This window comes from Eptesicus fuscus, chromosome 7, assembly GCF_027574615.1.
Source record: "Eptesicus fuscus isolate TK198812 chromosome 7, DD_ASM_mEF_20220401, whole genome shotgun sequence".
In the NCBI taxonomy this organism is placed as follows: domain Eukaryota; kingdom Metazoa; phylum Chordata; class Mammalia; order Chiroptera; family Vespertilionidae; genus Eptesicus; species Eptesicus fuscus.
This window is the reverse complement of record NC_072479.1, coordinates 29874523-29897797: the sequence shown is the minus strand read 5'-3', so window position 1 is coordinate 29897797 and position 23275 is coordinate 29874523.

Here is a 23275-nt window from a genome sequence, read left to right as displayed (position 1 = left end):
CTCTTTATATGTATAGATTATTATGTCATAGAATTTGTTACAAGGAAACTGAAGAGTAGAAGTAGAGGTAGTAAGAGCTGTAAAGTTTATCTCCCACATCATTGATTTACTTTATCCCTGAAATGCAAGCTAGTCCTTGGAATTCAATAATTCATTCCCCTTGTACCTAAACAGATCTGATATATTACATCTGTGGTATTGACTACCCTGAGTTTCCTTTACTTAACTGTACAGAAGTTGTAACATGCAGAAGGTTTCCATTTGGATTTACTAATTTTGTTAGAATTGCTTTAATGTATAAAGTAAGTATGCTAATAAAGTTTGATGACATAAAGTCCCATACTTCAGTAAATCTGTGTCCTTAGATATATTTTACCAGTGTCATTTATAAGACTCAACTATACTTTAAAGTAAACAAAGAGTCACAAATAACATCAAGAAAACTCTTTGTTGAATACCTACTTGCTAAAAAATAATACATCATACCAATTAATCCAACAAAAATTCTCTTCAGATTAATTTTATATGTACTATATACACCCCCAGGATACTTAACGTGTCAAAAAATAATTACTAATATTTGATAAAGATACCAAATTAGATGTTTCAAGGATACAAAAATAAGTGGTATGGTCCTCAGACACAAGGAAATTATCTGCTAACTCACAACTTTGCATGAGTAACATGATGTAGAAACCAGCAAAATGCATAATTGAACTGCAAAGCGATAGAGGACTCAGAGATAGGAAGCTACTATATCAACAAAGAATTATGAAATTTTATTTTGATGATGTTGGAGAATGACTTAAGTAATGTGACATCTACTGATCCTTTTTTTTTTTTATCATATTGAGCACATTTTTACAAAATATGGTAATTGCCTATCCCTCTGAATTCATTTTTATTACCCCATATCATGTTCCAGTAGTACCTATCTTCTTTCTGATACTCAATTAAGCCAATCTAATTCCTATGTCAGGGCCTTGACAACTGCTTGAAGGTTTTCCACCCCTACCTCCACCACCAGTTTTAGTTTGGCTGGCTCCTTTTAACTATTAATCCCGTAACTCAAATAACATCTCTTTAACCAACAGGAGCTAACCACCCTGTCTAAATTACTCTCTTGGTTTGTTCTGTGTCTAAATTCCTTTCAGTCATATTACTCTCTCAAATCACCGTCTTTTATTTTTATTATCTATTACCCTGTTTTATTTCCTTGTATACTTTTTACTAACCTAAATTATAGAATATTTTATTATATGTATTTATTCTTTTTTTTTTTTTTTTTTTTTGCTTACTGTATCTTCCCCAATTAATATATATAAAAAAGCCAGGGGTTCTCATGACCAAAACAACCAGACGGATGACCAAATAGGCTGCGTGAGGTGACTAGGTCAGCAGGGGGGTTAGTGAGGGATGACCAAACGACTGAACAGCAGGCTGCGTGGGGCTACCAGGTTGGCAGGCATGTGGGTTAGTGAGGGATGACCAAACGACCGAACAGCATGCTGTGTGGAGTGACCAGGCCAGCACGGGGGTGGGGGGGGGCAGTGAGGGGAGACCAGGCTGGTGGGGGGAGGAAGTTGGGGGCAACCAGGCTGTGGGGGGGGCAGTTGGGAGAGACCAGGCCAGCAGGGGGGTCAGTTGGGGCAACCAGGCTGGCAGGGGGCCAGTGAGGGGTGACCAGGCTGGCAGCAGTGGGCAGTTGGGGGTGATCAGGCAGGCAGGCAGGTGAATGGTTAGGAGCCAGTGGTCCAGGATTGTGAGAGGGATATCCGACTGCCGGGGATCAGGCCTAAACCGGCAATCAGACATCCCCTGAGGGGTCCCAGATTGGAGAGGGTGCAGGCTGAGCTGAGACCTTGCCCCCCCCCCCCCCAGTGCACAAATTTCGTGCATCGGGCCTCTAGTAATATATAAGACAAAAATATATTACAAAGATTTAGCAGGATAGGTAAGAAAATGATATTTTAATATTTGCAATATTTATCATAGCATTTATCAGCTATTTAAAATGTATAATTTGTGGATTTTTGAATTTACATAGCATGTTTTTTAGTACTCTACTCATAATTTTCTGTTCTTGTGAAGTTTCCCATTGTAATTTGTATAAGCTTCAGGAACCACAAAATCTTCATCTGTTCTTGCCCTTAATGATATTATTAAGTCTGTGATGCTTTCTGTATTGGCATCCAAAAATAGTCAGCTTATAATTTGCTGCATCCTTGTCTCTGCCACAAAAGAAAAATCCTGTTGTTTTCTTCTCCCTCCCTAAGACATGAGGTCTTCTCTCTATTTCTCATGATCCAGGCTCCTTGGCTAGTATGAAATAGTCCTGTTTACTTGGGGCATTCCAAATATTTGCTTTTCTGAGCATAGTCTTGGAAGACTAAGACCCTCTTACCTTTCCATTTGGTACAATGGACCTCTCTAATTCTTTCTCATTTAAAACTCAATTTTCCTTCTTGCAAGGAAAAAGGGAAATCAACCTTTCCTTCCTTCTCTTATGTGTCACATTGCTGAGGAAAATTGGATCATGCTAAAAATTTCACTGAGAAATGCTGTAACACAAGGTATTGAAATAACCAAATTCAGTAACAGCATAGTTTGAATGTCAGAACATTTCCCCTGACTACCTTCCTATCTCCACATCGCATTTCCTATCACCTTAGTAACCTTTGAAGCAAGTCTTTGGATGTAAGGAATATTCATTTTGGCAGTACTATTACTAATAATCTTAGGCCACTTGGAATTGGTAAGATTTCAAATCCCAATTTATTTTTCTGCCTCTGTAAAAAAAAAAAAACTAAAATAGACAAACACACAAACAAAAACCCTACATTTTGCCTTGACAGCAATTAAAATTAACTGCAGTCCATGGCGTTCATCTATATACGTTTGCCTCTAGGCCCTCGCCAGCTGTTACAAGGTCTGCCTCATGGTTCACGCTTGATGTTGTTGCCTGCACGTAGGTCTCCTTTCATTGTCACAGAGGCAGTGCTCCTCCTGTCACTGCCAGTCTCCCTCTGCAATCCTCATGTCATTGCTGAGACTGCTTTCACGGAAGTGATAAGAGCCTTTCCACTCACAAGCCTCCTGCTCTCTTGTCTTACAGCTTCCTATGTCAAGAGACTCATCTCATCATCTCCCCGTTCAGGGGGCATTTTAGTGTCACCACAAAACCTGCACTAGACAATATTTTTCTCTGTGTTCTATTAATCATCAGTAGAGCACAAATCTCTGTTCTCATCTCATGTATGTTTCCTCTTTTTTTATTCACAGGCATCATCTAACAAAGTAGAGGTGGTCTTGCCCCAGTCCTAATATTTATTAAAAAAATTTTGTCTCTAATTCTAACCCCATATATTCCTGTGTGTGTGTGTGTGTGTGTGTGTGTGTGTGTGTGTGTGTGTGTGTATTTTATTATTATTTATTCTTTTTTTTTTTACTGGAAGCTTATCCAGTATACATGGGCCATGAAGAAATCATGATGACCCAACCATACATGCCAGTGGAAATGTAGAGTAGCTTTTTTTACTGGAAGCAGAAAAGTAAAATGTACATCTTTTGTAGGTAGAATCTGCACTTTTATCATTTTTATATTTCCACAGAAACCATGATTTTGTCATATATAATATCAATATGAATCTATTATATATAAATTAATTATGTCTATATGTGTATGTGTATATGTATTTATATATGTGCATATAAATATGCATACATGACTAGGTAGAATATACCACAAAACTGCTTCAATAATATTCCTCACCTCATTTAAGCCTTCCAACTAATCAACAGTTAAAGTTTTACTACCTTTCATACAATAAAAAGATTATTGACATTTTAAAACATTTTATAGTTGATATTTCTAAGTCATGAATAAATTGCATCAAAATTATATGATATGGACAAAAATGTTTGAAAGAAATCATTGTTTTAAAAATAAAATTTTAGAGGTTAGTTTTTCAATAAATAAAAATAGCATTCTTTTTAGATTTTTACCATTAAAAGTGTTAATTGAAGACAATTGGGGGCATATAGAAACATACAAAGAATACATTATCACTATCTGAAATTCTATTTCATAGAGATAACCATTCTAATTTCTTCTTCCATGTAGATTGCATCTATACCCACAAATACACACAAAATTGGAATCATACTGAACCTACTGATTTCTATACTTATTATAACCATTTTTCCATTTTAATATTTTGAACTTTTCCTCTTTATTAAAATTATTATGATTCATTGCTTTTAAATAATAATGCTATGGATTTTTAAATTAATAAAACAAGAAGCTGTCGTTTGGACATATGTAAAGAATAGGAAGAGGCTTAAGCCATATTTACTCAAAATAATACTTTAATGAGATATTCTTCTCTACTTCTTTTTTCTTAAGGACTAAGTAATTATTTTAATTAATAAACCTATAGCTGGATATTCTAACTCTGAAATATCAAATCACGCCTATTATCAGGAGCAAAATTGCATAAAAGCAATCATCATCCAACTGTTCTCAAAAGTACCTGTACTATTTTGCATCCTCAAAATCATTTGGTGTTTCAGTATTTCTCAATTTTGGGCATTCTAATAAATGTGTAGTGGTATGTCATTGTTGAATTTGGCAATTTGGCAATTACAGTTTGAGTTTTCCTACCCAGCACTGATCCCCCAAGAGGTTGTTGATTGTGGATTTACTCAAATGAGACCATGAATATAGTACATCTTTCATACTTTTGAATATATGTTTAATGACTATACTTAGATTGTATCACAATTAGAAAACTATAATCCAGGCCTGGACTTGTGCAAAAAATGGAGAAAGAGGTCCATACATTTGTGGAGAAGAGGTTTCAAAGTGACAAAAAACAGATCAAGAAATAGTTGTATAAAATTTCATGACAACACAGCATTTAAAGGTGAGGCCAGTGTCTGAAAAGGTGAAGTCAGCACTCCACCTGAACAAGAAGTAAAAAGCTGAACAAACTGAAAAATCAACACATCTTTTTTAGATCCATGAGAAGTGAGAGACAGGTAAACCAAAAATTGGAGAACCACAACTTACCAAAGCAGAAACCCATGGCTACTCTGGTCAACTTAGGGAGTTCTGCTGGGGAAATTTAAAAAGTGAGCTACATCAATATTGAGGATATTGTTAATATTATTCCTTAACCTAAACCTGAATTTTTGACTATGAGAAATTAACAATTGAGGAAAATTAACTTCCAGAAAGAGAACAAATTATCAGAGAAAGTATTAATAATTGAAGCAGAAATAACTCAGAAAATAAGCCAGTACTTTGAAAATATCACAAATAGTATTCTCAGTGAGACGTAGGAAAACAATATATTCATAAAACAAGAATATTCAGTTACAAAGAAAGAATAATTACATCTTTAAAATTAACCAAAATGTCTTGGCCATTTTAAAAACAAGCAAAACATTTGCCAATAGGATTTGGATGCAGCGAATATGCTACTTTAGATTTGAAAGGATGAATTAGAAAGGGGCCTCTGAAATAAAACCAGAAATATAAATAGGGAACAGCTCAACGAAAGACTAATGAAAGAATGCCCCGTAGTTAAGGACACATATACTGAATATGAAAAGTTGTAAGGGTGTCTTAATTTTTTTTAAGCCAGTTTAGTGGGTGAGAGCAATATTCTCAGATACAAACAGTAATTCTGGGGTGAGATTTTATGGCCTGCATTGCTGGTCATGTAAAAGAGTCTGCATCTTCTTACCTTATAATGGTATACTACTGAAGGAAGTTAAGCAAAGAATCTAACTTTTTCTCCTTTAAAACCATACAGTATGCATTGTGAGAAATAAGACATGAGGAGAGGGAACAAGACTGGAATGGGAACACGATTTAGGAAGCTATTTTTAGCCAAGTTAAAAAAAGATAGTAATTTGGACTAGAATGGCAGCAGTAGATACTTAGATAAATTACAGCTAAATTTTAGAAGTACAATTGGTAGGAATGTTTGATGGACAGGTTGTGGAGAAGAAGAAGGTGTCAATACACAGAATAGAAAATACAGAAGGATAATCTGTTATTTACAGAAATTTGGTGTATTATAAAGATGAAAATTTAGATCCATGGAGATGTACAAATTAACCCTTTAGAGGCTTGGAAAAATTGACTCACCTTTTGGGAAAATTAATTATACATCTGCCTGACATCATTCCTGAATCTCAGATTGATTACATATTGAAGGTTAAAAATTAAAAACTACAAGGAAATATAGAAAGGTATTTTTTATAAAATTAGATGAAAAAACTTTCTAATTGTGACTAAAACCCAGAAGACATATAGAAAAACTTGGGCAGAATTTACAATGTACAAACTAAAAACATGTGTACAGCAATAAACGCCCTAATAAAAATTGAAAAGAAAAACACTACAAACTAGAAAAATATCTCAACATATGGGGCAGACAAAGAATTCCTTTTCCTCATATAAGAGCTGAATCAAATCAATTATATGAAGGGAAAAATGATAGAAAAATATGGAGAATAACAATTGTATGTTTATTATATTAGGCATCATGTTAAAATGTCATAAACCATATTTCATTTATCATACCCTCACAAAAATGTATGATGTAGAAACTATTTTGAATCCCCATTTTACAGATTAGAAAATGGAGGCTCTGTATAATTAAGTTATCTGCCAGGATTGCACCATTATTATATTCTGAATTTTGTATTTGTACATAAATTTTGATATGAAATTTAATGGTAAGCTCTAATTACACTTTATTCTGCTATACTATGCTATGCTATACTGTAACATCCTATCTTATCCTATTCTATCCTATATTCCTCTTATCCTGTATCATATTCAACTCTACTGTGCTGTACTAGACATACTATAGTATCCTATTTCATACCAAACTACTTTGCTTCAATATGGTGAAATACTTCATTTTACTTTATTTATTTATTATTATTTTAAAATATTTTTATTTATTTCAGAGAGAGAAAAGGAGAGGGAGAGAGAATAAGAAACATCAATGATGAGAGAGAAGCATTGATTTGCTGCCTCCTGAACACCTCACACTGGGAATTGAACCCTGACCTCCTGGTTCATAAGTTGACGTTCAACCACTGAGCCATGCAGTCAGGCCTAAATATTTCATTTTAGAACATGCACATTATAATATCCCTCCTTCCTTCTGGAAAATAGTAAATTTCCTATTTCTACTATACCCTCTGAGCTTGCGTGAATGCATGTGTGAATGCCACACACACACACACACACACACACACACACACACACACACACACTTGTCAATAGAACTACGGAGATTAAGAAATATCTTCTTAAGAAGTCATACTTAGCACTGCTTTTTTATAAATGTGCATTTCTGACATGAATTCATTGCTATATATCACCACAATAAATAATATGCACAGGTACTTTATAGGCAACCAATCCAAGAAAATAATTGTTCTATATAAAGATGTGATATTGATATTAACATGCTCTTTAATAATAAACAAATTGTTTTCTTTATGTGACAACATTCCTTACTGTAAAATTATTAATTTACTGGTTTAATAATGGTTTATAAATTATCATTTATACACCACAATTCTATTAAACATCAGTAATTATTTTATGATCAGATTAAAGAGCATAGTTTTTTTAACCTAAATGAATATACTCGAGTTTACCACTACATTAAATACTTAAGCTAAAAACACTCTCCAGAAATATTTTCTTATTTTTCAGTATTCTCTAGAGGAAACAGACATAAACTAAATTATCCTTCAGGTTCACAAATTTATAAATTAACACAGAATTTAATAGTCCAGAGAATCCAGCTGACTTAGCTGTCAAATGTGGTAAGACTGATCACTTTGCTGGGTAATTTATTTGGTTCTTAATTAGTACAATTTATTACTTACCCAGCCAAAACATTTGATTTGGCAGAAGCAATGGATGCACAGCCTGGCACTTATGAGTTTATCAGAGATTAACTTTTTTGAATATGGGAGAAATGTGATTAGTTTGTTAGCTCTAGGCTGACCTATGGAAAGAATTGGAGGATAACTGTTCATAAGTATTTCCTAAGTTTATATATGGGAGTTAAATGAGTATCCTCAAGACCTTTGTTTATAATCGTCACCAAGTATTTAATATTTATAATGAAAACACCAATATTCTTTTGAAGAGTCCCTCCTGTTTTATGGCATCAATTTTTGGCATAAGGCCACCAAATGGCTGTTTGACTATGCAATTCTTTCAAACACTAAAATGTAATATCAGAAGTAGTTTGGTTTTTTTTAAATTAATGGCCTAACAAACATTACCATATCACAATGCTCATAATAAAATGCTATGAAACTGTAATATTATTCTAACCTGTGAAATGTGAGATGGTTGGAACCAGTCTTTATAAAATATCATTGGCTGTCCTCCAGCGGCTGAACGGGGGAATAATTCTATGGCAGAAAATCCTATTTAGTTTATTTAATGGCATGTTATTTTTCTTGTGCCTGATGTAGTTCTGATGGATAGAATTTTAAACAAGCTAAATATTTCACAATAGATACTTGATTGGTTTCTTGAAGATTTCAAACACCCTGAATGTGTTTACAGTAGATTATCAAAGAAAACTAAAGAAGTATTTTCATCACAAATGAGAATAATTCATATAGCTATATTAAAATCTAAAATATTAACACTTGATTTAATTTGGAAAATCTTTCTTTTTAAGATGAGGGGCTATGTAATTTGTGTGTGATAATATAAGCCAGAATATGGTTTCTAGATAGCTAATATATGCCATTTTTTTTTCTAATTCACATATTACAAGGAAGGGAGTTAACATTTTCCTTTCTCAAATTTCCCACCAATTTTATTTTAATTTATATATCTGGATTGTTTTACATAATCCATTTGTCTATCTTTCTGATTTCTCTCAATCAATTCTAGTATATCTACAGGAGAAATACAGGACAGTAAATACAACCCTGGAGCCTTTCTTTATTTAGCTTGTTAGCAGGTACTTATTGGTCATATACTGTTTTTAAAGCATTTTTAGTAGTCGTACTCTTAAATAGAGTAATGCATTATGATAAATTAGGGGCAATTTTTCCTAATTATTGAGAAAGTCATTTTCTGTTTTATATATGGGATTGTGTTAGCAACAACTAGAGCTATAAGAGAAAAAAAAAAAATATAGATATATATATATATATATTCAAAAGAATGATCATTAAGTCTTAAAATTTTATTTCAGGGATAAATTCTTATAAGAATAAAATACAAAGACATACCATCTTAGTAGTAAGGAAAGTAAGTGATGGAAAGATTTGATGATGGAATTTTGTTAAAGTGTCTTTTAGACTAGCATTTCTTATGTATACCTCTTTCATGATGACAAAATAGAATCCAACTTTAGGATATATTAATATTTCTGACACTACTGCCTTAAGGTATATTTATATTTTTAAGACATGCCTTCTAATTACCTAGAAAACAAAATTCAAATTTATTTCTAAATTTTTAAGGATAATTAATATCTATCTTATCTCTAGGTATTTTATTTGGTCATATTGAATATAGACAAACTAGACTATCTACTATTTCCTGGTGAAGGTCCAGATTTTTATGGCATAATATCTTGGCCAACATTTTCCTCTTTAAGAGGAAATATCTTTCTCTAACCACTCATCAAAATGTTAAATTCTTTAACATTCAGATTAAATATCATGTCCTTTATAATACTTTCTTAAATTATTCCTATTAAAAATAATCTCTCCTTTCTGAAAGTTAAGCATACTTGTTAAATATATATTTTTAAAATTATATTGATAATACCAAGCATGGCCTATAAGAGTAGCCATGGATGTCTGGACAAAGTCGGCATGTTGTTAGGCAAAACTACGTGGAACAGGTTGGATAGGATGCCAAATGTGAACATATCACCTGGTTAAACAATAGTACATTGGTAGAATTCTCAACAAGCATACTTCAACTAAAAACAAAAACACACACAAAATGACTGGTCTATTAGGCTGTTGCGTGTTTTTTTTTAATTTTCTCAATGGCAATATTTATATTTTATTTGCCTTGGGATCTTTAGTCACATGTGAGAATGTTTGTGTTCATATGGATATTTTTGTATGTGAGCATACATGCATTTAAGTCCATGCCTCACTAATGATTCCCATGACATTTCTTTTATTTTCTTCATGAAATTCTCAGAAAATAGGAAACTGAGCACTGCAGATCATTTGGTTACTCTTGGAAAAAGAAAATAAAGAAGCAGAATTTCCTTTGGTTCAAAACAAGCACTTCACTTGGATAAGAATACATACCTAAAGAAAACACTGAGAGAACTTCAGGTTTTTGATGGAAAAATATACAGGCAGGAAACTCCTGAAACAATTGTAAACTTTAATTTTGAGCACTGTAGGAAAATCACACTTACTTGGCTAAAGATCACTGAAACAAGCCTGTCCAGTGTGGCTCCACAGTTGAGTGTCCACCCAGAAACCAAGAGGTCACCAGCTCTATTCCAGGTCAGTGCACTCAATGATGTTTCTCTCTCACATCAATGTCTCTCTCTCCCTCTCACTCCCTCTCTAAAAATCAATAAAAACATTTTTTTAAAAAGATCACTGAAATAAAATAAAGAGAAAAAAAACAACTAAAAAATCTAACCTACATAATCATAAGATACTAATATTTTATTTTGATCTCCTAATGAAATATTTCTATGCATTTTAAAATTTTATTTTTCAATTATAGTTAACATTTAGTACTATTTTTAAATTTTTATTTTTGTTAATCCTCACCCAAGGATATTTTTTCCATTGGTATTTAGAAAGAGCAGAAGGGAGGGAGAGAGAGAGTGAAAAAGAGAGAGAGAGAGACATCAATGTGAGAAAGATACATCAATTGGTTGCCTCCCACATGCCCCCTGGACCAGGCACAAAGGAACCTGCATTCCAGGTAAGTGCTCTTCACTTAGAATCAAACCTGCCACCCTTCAATGCACAGGCCAGTGCTCTATTACTGAGCCACATTTATTACTATTTTATATTTGTTTTAGTTGTACAGCATAGTGGTTAGACAATCATGTACTTTACAAAATGATCCTTCCGTTTGGTCTATTGTATTTCTTTTGTTGCTAAATTAAAGCAATGTGTATTCATTATGATCTCTTAAATTGCAAATTTTGATTATTATGCTCTTTACTTTGCTTGATAAGATGCCAAGTAAAGAGTAAGAGCAGAATAAATATGTATTATTTGCATACTATTAAGTTCTGTTTGAAGTACATGATGTTATTTCTATATTTTAGATATCAAAGCAGTTCCTCCTGTGCCATTTGCAGAATTTGTGTAAGGAAGCAAATAAAACAAGTATAGTTAGTTACATGTCTATAAAACAAGCACTTCACTTAGCAAAGAACACATGCCTAAAGAAAACTCCTGGCAAAGAATGCAAGCATAATAAGATAACTGAAGAATATCATTCACTGAAATATTTGAATCAATTACTTAACTTAATGCTCATGCAAATGGAGTAATTATCATAAATGAATCCTTGATAATATATAAAACCCCCCACAATGCACTTCAGCAAAACTATGCACTTAAGAATGCAACATTATACTTGATAACTTTTATTGTATAGCCTTTAGAATCAGCCTCCAAACAAATTAGAAGCTAATTGCTCTAGGATTGAATTTTAATTCAAAATAATGCAAATTTCATAGAATAGAGTTTGATTGCCTATATTCCTCAATATTCATGTAGAACTAAAAATCTGTTATTCATTTAATTAATAACTTAACTCTGATGACATTTAGTTCTTCTGTTTATCCAATTCCTATTTCTATTTCTGCTAAATACATTTTGTAACTGGCACTAAGTAATTTTGAATGAAAAAAATTACATATCTGACTGTTACATATATAAAATTTATTTAAACCTTTAACTTAGTAGGAATTAGAAATTTAATCTTTTCAACTTCTCTTTTTCTCTCTCTAATGCTACTGAGGGTAATTTGAATAAATTGCTATTTGAGTAAAATGCTAGTAAATCAATTTTAATAATAATTGAAATATAAAATTTAACCCATATCGACAGACTCTATTTAGAGGAAATAACTCCAGATTCCATGCTGGTAATGAGTTAAACTTTTATTTATTTATTTTTAATTAAACCTTTATTGTAGAAAGTATTACAATTGTCCTCCTATTCCCCCCATTGAACTTTTAAACATTGATTATATCATGAATACTTGAGTAATGTATCACTACTCAAAAGTAGTTTAGTAATGAATAGTTTCAAATATTTTAATAAAAGTCCCTTACTTATGCTTCTACATTTAGCCACCTTATGAGAGTGTATTTATTTTTTATTTTTAATGTAAATGAGATCTGTTTCATATTTCCAATGTCATCAGTCAGGTATAGAGAAAGAAAGAAGTCATTTAAACATCTGGAGAAAAATCCTCTATGTAAATAAAACTACATAATTACCATACGTGATGTTATTAAGAATTTCTGATGCTCTTAATGTAGTTAGATGTGAGCTGAGTTTCAAAGAAACAGAGATTGGACAAGAGACTTTAAGAATAAAATACTAGAAGCATGACAATGACTACAACTGACACTAAAGGGCAATTTTCAACTTATTTATTTTTTCATATGTTGTGCTTATTGTGGAAAAGAATTTGAGACCCTATGGTTCTTAGGCCAACGTTATAACCACTGAGCAAAACTGGCCAGGGCTATCCTTTTTACCCATGCATATATTTCTATGATAAAGTTTAATTTATAATTGGGCACAGTAAGAGATTAACAACAACTTAAAATAGAAAAATTATAACAATATATTGCAATAAAATTATGTAAATGTAATTTCTCTTTCTCAAAATGTTTGATTGTGCTGTATTCACCTTTCCCAGAATGATGTGAGATGATATAATACCTATGTGATGGGATCAAGTGAAATGAATGACTTAGGCATTGTGATACAGTCTTAGGCTACGATAAGGGTTACTTGAACACAAGCCCTGTAATACAAGGACAGTCTGATAACCAAGATGGCTACTAACTGGATGGTGGCATATACAGTGTGGATATCTGGACAAAGGGATGACTCACATCCTGTGTGGAGTGAAACAGGAGGACACGAGATATCATTGTGCTACTCAGAGTGGCATGAAAAAATTAAGAATGTTTATTTCTGTTATTTCCCATTTGATATGTTCAGATCATGGTTAACCACAGTTAACTGGAACCTTGGAAAGCAAAACTGCAGATGAGAGGGTCTACGGTAAATGAAAATGTGAACAAATAGAGAGAAGCTATTTCTAAGTATATGCACCCTACTTAAAAGCTCTTTATAAACTTAAACTTCTAGGGAGAATGTAATCCTAAATTCAAAGTCTTCATTGCTTCATTGAATATTCATCCCTCTATCTACTATAATCTGCCCTCACTCTATTTCTACATTGAATCTACCTTTTCTAGACTTCTTTGTTGATAAATCCAAGAGCATTCTTCATTATTTACATACTTGACATTCCTACAATTAGGTATCTTTTTTGCTTTAAAAATATATAATTTTTTTTTTTCTGATTCTTTCCTTCTCATTTTATAGCAGAACACTCCATGGTCAAGGATAGCATGCTTTTTATTTTTCTACTAGTGACCTGGTGCATGGATTTGTGCACATTGAAAGAAAATTAATTAGAAGGTGGCCAGCAGGGCAGGATTGGGTGAGATGGGCTGGACATGCCCTGGAGCCAACCTCCTATGGTCCCTCCCTGGTGTCTGTGAACTGAGTGAAGTCTCTCTGACAGGTGGGGTCCCTTGGCCTTGCCTCTGGGGATAGGGCCAAAACCGGCTCTCTGACATCTCATGAGGGGTCCTGGAGTGTGAGAGGGCACTCTGAAAAGTTGCTGTCATACAGGGTATGGAATGCAGATGCAAATGTGTGCAGTAAACCAGATTCAGGGCCAACAGTGCCCCAGCACCAACATAACCCAGGGCTAAAGGTGGAATCGCACGGCCCCGTGAGGAATTGGGCTCCCTCTGCTCTGGTTTCAGGGTGCGTCGTCACCCAAGAATTTCTGCTGCCAAGTCACTGCGGCTCATCAGCTCCTGCATTGAGTGTCTGCCCCTTGGTGGTCAATGCGCATCATAGTGACCGGTCGGACACTTAGCATATTAGCCTTTTATATATATACTAGAGGCATGGTGCATGAAATTCGTGCACAGGAGGGGGGTGTCCCTCAGCCCAACCTGCACCCTCTCCTATCTGGGACATCCCTTTCACAATCTGGGACTGCTGGCTCCCAACTGCTCACCTGCCTGCCTGATTGCCTCTAACCGCTTCTGCCTGCCAGCCTGATCACACCCAAACCACTCCCCTGTCAGCTTGATCGATGCCTAACTGCACCCCTGCTGGCCTGATCATCCCCAACTGCCCTCCCCTGACAGCCCAGTCACCCCCAAATGCCCTCCCCTGCATATTCCCTCTTTATTAGATAGGGTTTTTTCTTTAACATATTGGACAGCCCTAACTGGTTTGGCTCAGTGGATGGAGCGTCGGCCTGCAGACTCAAGGGTCCCAGGTTCGATTCCAGTCAAGGGCATGTACCTTGGTTGGGGGCACATACCCAGTGGGGAGTGTGCAGGAGGCAGCCGATTGATGTTTGTCTCTCATAGATGTTTCTAGCTCTCTATCCCTTTCCCTTCCTCTCTGTAAAAAATCAATAAAACATATTAAAAAAAAAAAAAAGCATTTAGGATTCCTCTATATCTGCCTGGCTGGTGTGACTCAGTGGTTGAGACCCCAGGCTGCCGCCGCTGGGAGGGGTATAGTGCCATGGGGGTGCGCGCCCTTCCCAGGCTGAGACCCCAGCCCAGGCTGCCGCCATTGGGAGGGGGATCGCACCATAGGGGTGCACACCCCTCCCAGGCTGAGACCCCAGCCCAGGCTGCCACCACTGAGAGGGGGATCGCATCATGGGGGTGCACACCCCTCCCAGGTGGAGACCCCAAGCTGCCGCCGCTGAGAGGGGATCGCGCAGTGGGGAGTAAATTTGTTTTTGTTTTTTATAAAGGGTCAGGAGGGCCTCTGGGCAGGACGATTACTCTGCCGGCTCTCAGCAGTAGCCCTCCCTGAGACTGGGGGACTCCCGCGGGGCTGAGAGGACTGGGCACCGCCATCTTGTGGCTATGGTAGCTGCCATTTTTGTCGCAAGTGGTGGTTAATTTGCATATTACTCTTTTATTAGATAGGACTAGAGGCCCGGTGCACAAAATTCATGCACAGGGCAGGAAAGTCCCTCAGCCCGGCTTGCACTTTCTCCAATCCAGGATTTAGATCAGGCCTAAGCCGGCAGTCGGACACCCTTCTCACAATCTGGGACCACTGGCTCCTAACTGCTTACCTGGTTGCTTCCCTGATAGCCTCTAACCGCCTCTGTCTGCCAGCCTGATGCCCCTAACTGCTCCCCTGCCAGCCTGATCGCCCCTAACCGCCTCTGCCTGCTGACCTGATCACCCCCTAACTGCTCCCCTGCTGGCCTGATTGCCCCCTAACTGCTCCCCTGCTGGCCTGATTGTCCCCTAATTGCCCTCCCCTGCTGGGTTGTACACCCCTAACTGCCCTCCCCTGCCCACCTGATTGCCCCTAACCACCTCTGCCTTGGCCCCCACCACCGTGGCTTTGTCTGGAAGGACGTCCAGAAGATATCCAGTTTAATTGGCATATTACCCTTTTATTAGTATAGATAGATAAGCTAGGCACATTTTGTTTTGTTTTGTTTCATAAAGGTCATAGAAGAGTTATATTATATAACTATATAAATACTCTGCTTGCCTCATCAGATAATGTTTGAATTACATATAAATTAAGAGAAAGTTTACACTTATTGCCAAATTACACTTTGCACATGTTCTATGGTGAGATTGTCTGAGAAGCTGAAGTATGGTAGTTAGGTTCAACTCATTAATAGAAAGCAAGAAATTAAACCAATTACTTAAGAAAATAAGGTGCCCTAGCTGGTTTGGCTCAGTAGATAGAGCGTCAGCCTGTGACCAGATTCAATTCTGGTCAAGGGCACAAGCCCGGGTTGCTGGCTCGATTCCCAGTAGGGGCTGTGCAGGAGGCAGTCGATCAATGATTCGCTCTCATCATTGAAGTTTCTATCTCTCTCTCTCTCCCTCTCTCTTCCTCTCTGAAATAAATTATATACTAATAAAAGGGTAATATGCTAATTAGACCAGATCTACCGGACATCTTCCAGATGTCCAACTTCCTTCCAGACAAAGCCACGGTGGAGGGGGCTGAGGCAGAGGTGGTTAGGGGCGATCAGGCTTGCAGGGGAGCAAGCAGTTAGGGGTGAGCTCAGGCTGGCATGGGGGAGCAAGCAGTTAGGGGGGGATCAGGCCAGCAGGGGATGGCAGTTAGGAGGTGATCAGGCTGGCAGGGGAGGGCAGTTCGGGGTGATCAGGCTGGCAGGGGAGCAGTTAGGTGGTGATCAGGCCAGCAGGGGAATGGTTAGGTTGCGATCAGGCAGGCAGGCAGAGGCAGTTAGGGGCAATCAGACAGGCAGGTAGAGGCGGTTAGGGGTGATCAGGCAGGCAGGAGAGTGGTTAGGAGCCAGTGGTCCTGGATTGTAAGAGGGATGTCCGACTGCCAATTTAGGCCTAATCCCGCAAGGACATATCCGGCAGTCGGACATCCCCCGAGAGGTCCCAGATTGAAGGAGGTGCAGGCTGGGCTGAGGGACACTCCCCACCCCATGCATGAATTTCGTGCCCTGGGCCACTAGTAAATAAATAAATAAATAAATAAATAAATAAATAAATAAATAAGGTTCGGTCATGCACAGTTGCAAGGGATTTCTATATTTCTGCCCAGGTGGGGAAAGTTCTAAATTTCATATTTTTGCAAAGTAGTTTGTGAAACAAGCATAGGATAATGTGAGGTGGAGAATCACATCACTGAAGTTATCTTCAGTAGGCCCCAGAATAGCTGATTGTTTAATCATATGCAATGCCACGATAGCAGAAACCCTATATAGGCAATTTGAAGATTTTTTTTTTCCCTTCAGTGCTTTATTTAAAAGGCTCTAGAAAATGCTCCTGCCTAAGTTGGAATATAATTGTTCATGCTCTTGGTTTCTCCAAGTGTCATCCAAATGCAATGTCCAAGAGAATAAACAGGCTTTTGCATTTTCAACGAATAGGTGATCTTCACTCTCAGAGGAGTACAAAACTTTTTCTGCAGAAAAATAATGGTTTTAACTTTTGTGCCCTTTCCTTGGGTTTGAGAAGTTAAAAAGCAAAATGCCCGTATATATACAGGTGATCCTTTGGGTTATAATTGGCCACAGTAAACATCTGAATTTGCTCTGATATTGTATTATTGAGGTAAGGTGAAACTGACTAGTAACAGAAGCCAATGATTGTATGTAAAAAGACCAATTAAAAGACAGAGATTAGCTGAGCATTCATCTTGTTTACAAGAAACCAAATTTAAACAGACACAGATAGATTACAAGTAAAGAGGAGAAACACATACTATGTTAACACCAATCAGAAAGAAGAGAGAATAGCAACATTAATTTCAGATAAAGCCAACTTCAGAACAAAGGAAATTATCAGGGCTAAAGAGAGTCATTCTCTTACAGTTTGTCTATGTCCTACATAAACATCAACAGTCATAAATTATATTGATAGTATGTACCCTTGATATCATGTGATAAAAATGTCACTGTAACTGTGATTGTCCTTCCCAAAACACATAATCTCAATCTAATCCTGAGATAAACATCAGACAAATTTAAATAGAGGGCCTCTACAATATATAAGACCAGTACTTCCCTATATTATCAAGATGATCAAAAATAAGGAAAAGTTGAGACCATGTCATAGTCAAGAGATGCTTTAACAAGACATGATGTGGTATTTTGGTTGGGATCCTAGAACAGAAAAAGGTAATTTGATAAAAGCTAAGTAAAATTGAAAAAGGATGAACTTTAGTTTAATAATAATGGCTGAAATCAGTTCATTAATGTAATAAATGTGTCATAATGATATGAGCTATCAGTAATAGAGGAACTTGGCACAGGAGATATAGGGAAACTTTCTGTTGTATCTGCTCAAATTTTCTATAAATCTAAAACTATTTTAAAATATAAACTCTGTTAATAAAAATTAAAAGTCAATAAATAAAAACATGTCCTTGAAATGTGTTCATTTGGTTATGTATTAGTCAAGATTATCCTGACTTGATTGCTCTTGTTTGCTCAATATTTTTATGTAACAATTGTGATCTGGTCTTTTAAAGTCATCAGAGAGTAAAAGAAAGGTGGCTCCCTTTTGAAAAGAAGATTAAATATTCAAAACTATTGTCAGAAGTTGTAGAATCTCCTCTTTTGCACATGTTTATAAATAGAATTATTTAATATGTAATCAACTCAGAAGACAGTTTGATGGATGACATGACTTCTTACATTTGATTCTTCTGATAAATTTAATATTACAGTAGCAAGTTGCCATCCTGAAGAAAATAATTGAACATTGGAAATGATTAATTGTAGGAAGAGATGACAGAGATGAAATAGAAGCTTACACTGTATTTGAAACTATTAACATGATAAAAAGCCTGCATTTTGGTAACAGACAGATATCTGTGTCCATTTCACAATGTCAAAAGCCCATTCATTCAATGATTCATTTGTTAAACAAATACTAAGTAGCTATAATTAATGTAATTTGATAGTTGATAGGTGTTAGTAAATTTGTAATAAAATGCATCTTAATGAAAGAGAATATTTGGAATTAAAAAAAAGAATAATTAAGGTTTTTGATTTAAAAATACACAGTGTATCCAGGGATATAATTGACTAAAATTTTTGTTTTGGTTAGTTAAAATTTAAGAATAAAGGAAGGACAAATCTATATTGTGGAATGCTTTACTTACAAATGGACACTGTCAATTTCAACTGATTCTGTAAATTGTAGTACACCACTGTGTTTTTTAGTTTAGTTTTTTTTCCTGTTTTTTAGTGATTTGTTCACTTACTCTTCTTTCAATTTTTATAAAATGTAGTCCCTTTCTTTAAGACTACCATCCAAGACCAAGCTTCTTACTTTTAACAGATGACTAAGATTTCTACTGTAATCTTAGAAATTGAGGCTACTATATAAGAACAACCTTACCTTCCTGGCCATACCACTTACCCTTACATATTTATCTGGAACTTTATTTAAATAGTTTCTATCCTATAGTGTCATAGGCTTGAACTTCTTCCCATTAGTGAACAAGAAATTAAAAAGTGCTTGCTCTGTGCCAAGCATTGTAAGTCTTCTACCATATACTTTTTTTTTTTTTAATCCTCACCAGAGGACATGCTTAGAGAGAAGAAGGGAGGGAGAAAGAGAAACATAGATCTGAGAGAGAAACATCGATCCATTGCCTTCTGTACATGTCCAGACTGAGGATCAAACTGCATTGCACCTATAGATTGCTCTAGGTAGTATGGATATTTTAATTATTTTAATTCCTCCAATCCATGAACATTGTATATGCTTCCACTTGTTTGTATCTTCGTCTATTTCTTTTTTTTTTTTTCCTTGTCTGAGTACAAGGCTTTTATCTCCTTGGTTTTGTTTATTCCTAGGTATCTTTTGTTGTTGTTGTTGTTGTTTCAGTTATAAATTGGATTGTATTTTTAGTTTCTCTTTCTGAGAGTTCATTATTGACATATCAAAATGCCATTGATTTCTCTATCATGATTTTGTATCCTGCTACTTTGCCGAATTCATTTATTAAATCTAGTATTTTCCTGGTGGAGTCTTTAGTGTTTTCTATGTACAATATCATGTCACCTGTGAATAATAATAATTTTACTTCCTCCTTTCCAATTTGGATTCCTTTTATCTTTCTTCTTGTCTACTGTGGCTAGGATTTCTAGTCCTATGTTGAATAAGAGTACTGTAACAGACAGATATCTGTGTCCATTTCACAATGTCAAAAGCCCATTCATTCAATGATTCATTTGTTAAACAAATACTAAGTAGTATTAGTTAAATCATACTGGATTTGTGAATATTGTACCAGGTTTGCATCCTAGAATAAATCACACATGGTCATGGTGTATGATCTTTTTAATGTATTTCTAGATCTAATTTCCCAATATTTTGTTGAGGATTTTAGCATTTATGTTCATCAAGGATATTGGCCTGTAATTTTCTTTCTGTGTAATGTCTTTATTTGGTTTTGGTATTAGGGTAATGCTGGCTTCATAAAAGGAGCTTGGAACTGTTCCTTCCTCTTGACTTTTTTGGAATAGTTTGAGGAGTACAGGTGTTAGTTCTTTGAATGTTTGGTAAAATTCTCCTGTAAATCCATTCAATTTTTGTTTGCTAGGAGTTTTTTGATTACTGCTTCAGTTTCATTAATTGTTATTGCCAATTCAGGTTTTCTGATTTTTCCTGATTGAGTTTTAGAAGATTGTATGTTTCTAGGCATTTGTCCCTTTCAACCAGGTTGTCCAGTTTGTTGGCATATAGTTGTTTATAGTATTTGCTTACCATTCTTTGTATTTCTGTAGTGTCCATTGTTATATTGCTTCTTTCATTTCTAATATTATTTATTTGTGTCCTCTTTCTTTCTTGGTAATTCTGGTTAAGGGTTAATAAATATTATTTATATTTTCAAAGAACCAGATCTTAGATTAATTGATATTTTTGTATTGTTTTTAGTCCCCACTGTATATTCTTAATGGCCTTCTTTCCATTGCCTTTTTAAGAATTGTTTTATTTATTTATTTATTTATTTATTTATTTATTTATTTATTTTCAATTTAAGTTCTTTATTGTTTAAAGTATTATATAAGTCTCCTTTTTCACCCATTGACCTCTCCCCAGCTGCCCGCAACCCCCAGCACATGCTCTCACACACAACAACCCCCACATCTGTGTCCATGGTTATGCTCACATGCATGCATACAAGTCCTTTAGTTGATCCCTGCCTTCCCTCATAGGTTTGACAGTCTATTCAATGCTTCTATGACTCTGATTCTGTTTTGTTCATCAGTTTATGTTGTTCATTATATTTCACAAATGAGTGAGATCATGTGATATTTATCTTTCTCTGACTATCTTATTTTGTTTAGCATAATGCTCTCCAGGTCCATCCATGCTGTTGCAAATGGTAAGAATTCATTCTTTTCTACAGAAATATAGTATTCCATTGTGTAGATGTACCACAGTTTTCTAATCCACTCATCTGCTGATGGGCACTTAGGCTGTTTCCAAATCTTAGCTATTGTAAATTGTGCTGCTATGAACATAGGGTGCATATATCCTTTCTGATTGGTGTTTCTATTTTCTTGGGATATACTAGTAGTCCTAGAAGTGGGGTCACTGGGTCAAATGGGAGTTCCAAGTATTCCTCTCTTTTTGGGGGGTATTTATTCATATCCGCCTGTAAATAGCCTATTTATTGTCCATGCTTTAAAGTAAAGTAAATTTTAATCATGTTGTCCCTAAACTTTTAGACTTTTTGTCTCTTATTAGTTAATTTTCATAAATTCAAAATAATTGTCTACTAATGCTTAATACTTCTCAAAGTAAAGTAATTCCCACTGTAGCACACAGACACACATATACACAAGAGAAATAGTTCCTATAAGGAACACCAATAACTACTTTATGCCAAACTAAGCAAGCATATTTTTTAAGGTTTCTTACTGGACTTCTACTTTTATAACTATAACAGAAATTGACTGAATTGTGAATAATTCTATATCCACAAGTACAGAGATGATTTTTCTCCCATAGTTCTCTGTCCTAACTTACTCTCTCCTTCACTGTAAGGTTCTTGGTTTGTTTGTATTTTGTCTTTAAAATGTGTGTTTCAATATAATAATATTTTGAAATTATTAGGGCCTTCAAAATCTTGACCTCTCTTCTGAGCTTCACATTTTACATCACACTTTTTTTATAGCAGTGAATAGAAATTAAGCAATAATTAATAGCGATAATGTTATCTATGGGATATTTTTTATTCTCCTTTAATAATTAATTTCTATTTCCATCTCTATATTTAAGACTATTATTACCTGCATCTTGAGATAATGCAATAATTTTATATTTGTTCACTTTTCCTTGCCATTTTTCTTTACCTAATTTCTAGTTATTCTTCTACCTAAAAGCAATTTGACCTATCCTAAATTTTTATAAAACATTTCAATGTTTCAAATTTGCTTTCAGAAAAACAACTATTTGATCTTTATTCTAGGACTAGTAAGACTAATCTCTACCTATTTCTTCATCCTTATATCTTTTCCTAAAATAGTATATATATATATATATATATATATATATATATATATATATATATATATATATATATACTATTAAGAAGATAAAAAGATAAAAATGATTCTTTCTCATCACTGATGTTTTTATCTCTCTCTCCCTCTACCTTCCTTTTTGAAGTATTTGGAGAGGGAGAGAGAGATAGAAACATCAGTGATGAGAGAGAATCATTGATTGGCTGCCTCCTTCGTACCCCTACTAGAGATCCAGCCTGCAACCTGGACATGTGCATTGACCAGGAATCAAACCATGACCTCCTGGTTCATAGGTTCATGCTCAACTACTAAGCAACACGGCCAGGCCTAAAATAGCTTTAATATAAATATATATATTTAAAGCCAAGTTATGGTTTTTCATGTATGCATCCTTTTGCTTGGATTTTTTTCCTGTTCTTTCTTTTTTCCATTTGGTGAATTTTTTTTTTCTATTTTAAAACTTAATTCAGGCATCGTGTTCTATAAGAATTAGTCCCTGAACTTCTAGTTTTAGCTAAACAAACTTCCTCTGAATTCTCCTGCGCAAGTGAGCATATGTATTTTTCCCACTTACGTCATTTAAAAATAATCTGCCTAGGTTTGTTCCTTCTCTAGCAGAGAATAATTCCCTTGATGTCTAAATGTTCCTTGCATAGTACAGTATTGGGCATGTAAGTGATATTAAATGATAAACTTGTGACAGTGGCTTCCAGGAAGTTGGAATAGATGTACTAGTACTTTTTCTTAATCATACTGCTACGCACAACTACAACCTCGGAACATCATATGTAAAGCAACAATAAGGAGACTCGACAAAGTGGAGGGACGAAGGATAATGGGGACCCAAGGAACAACACAGTGGTGACTATCCTGGGTTATCTTTTTGCCTCAAACATCTCAGACTTGGAGCTGAAT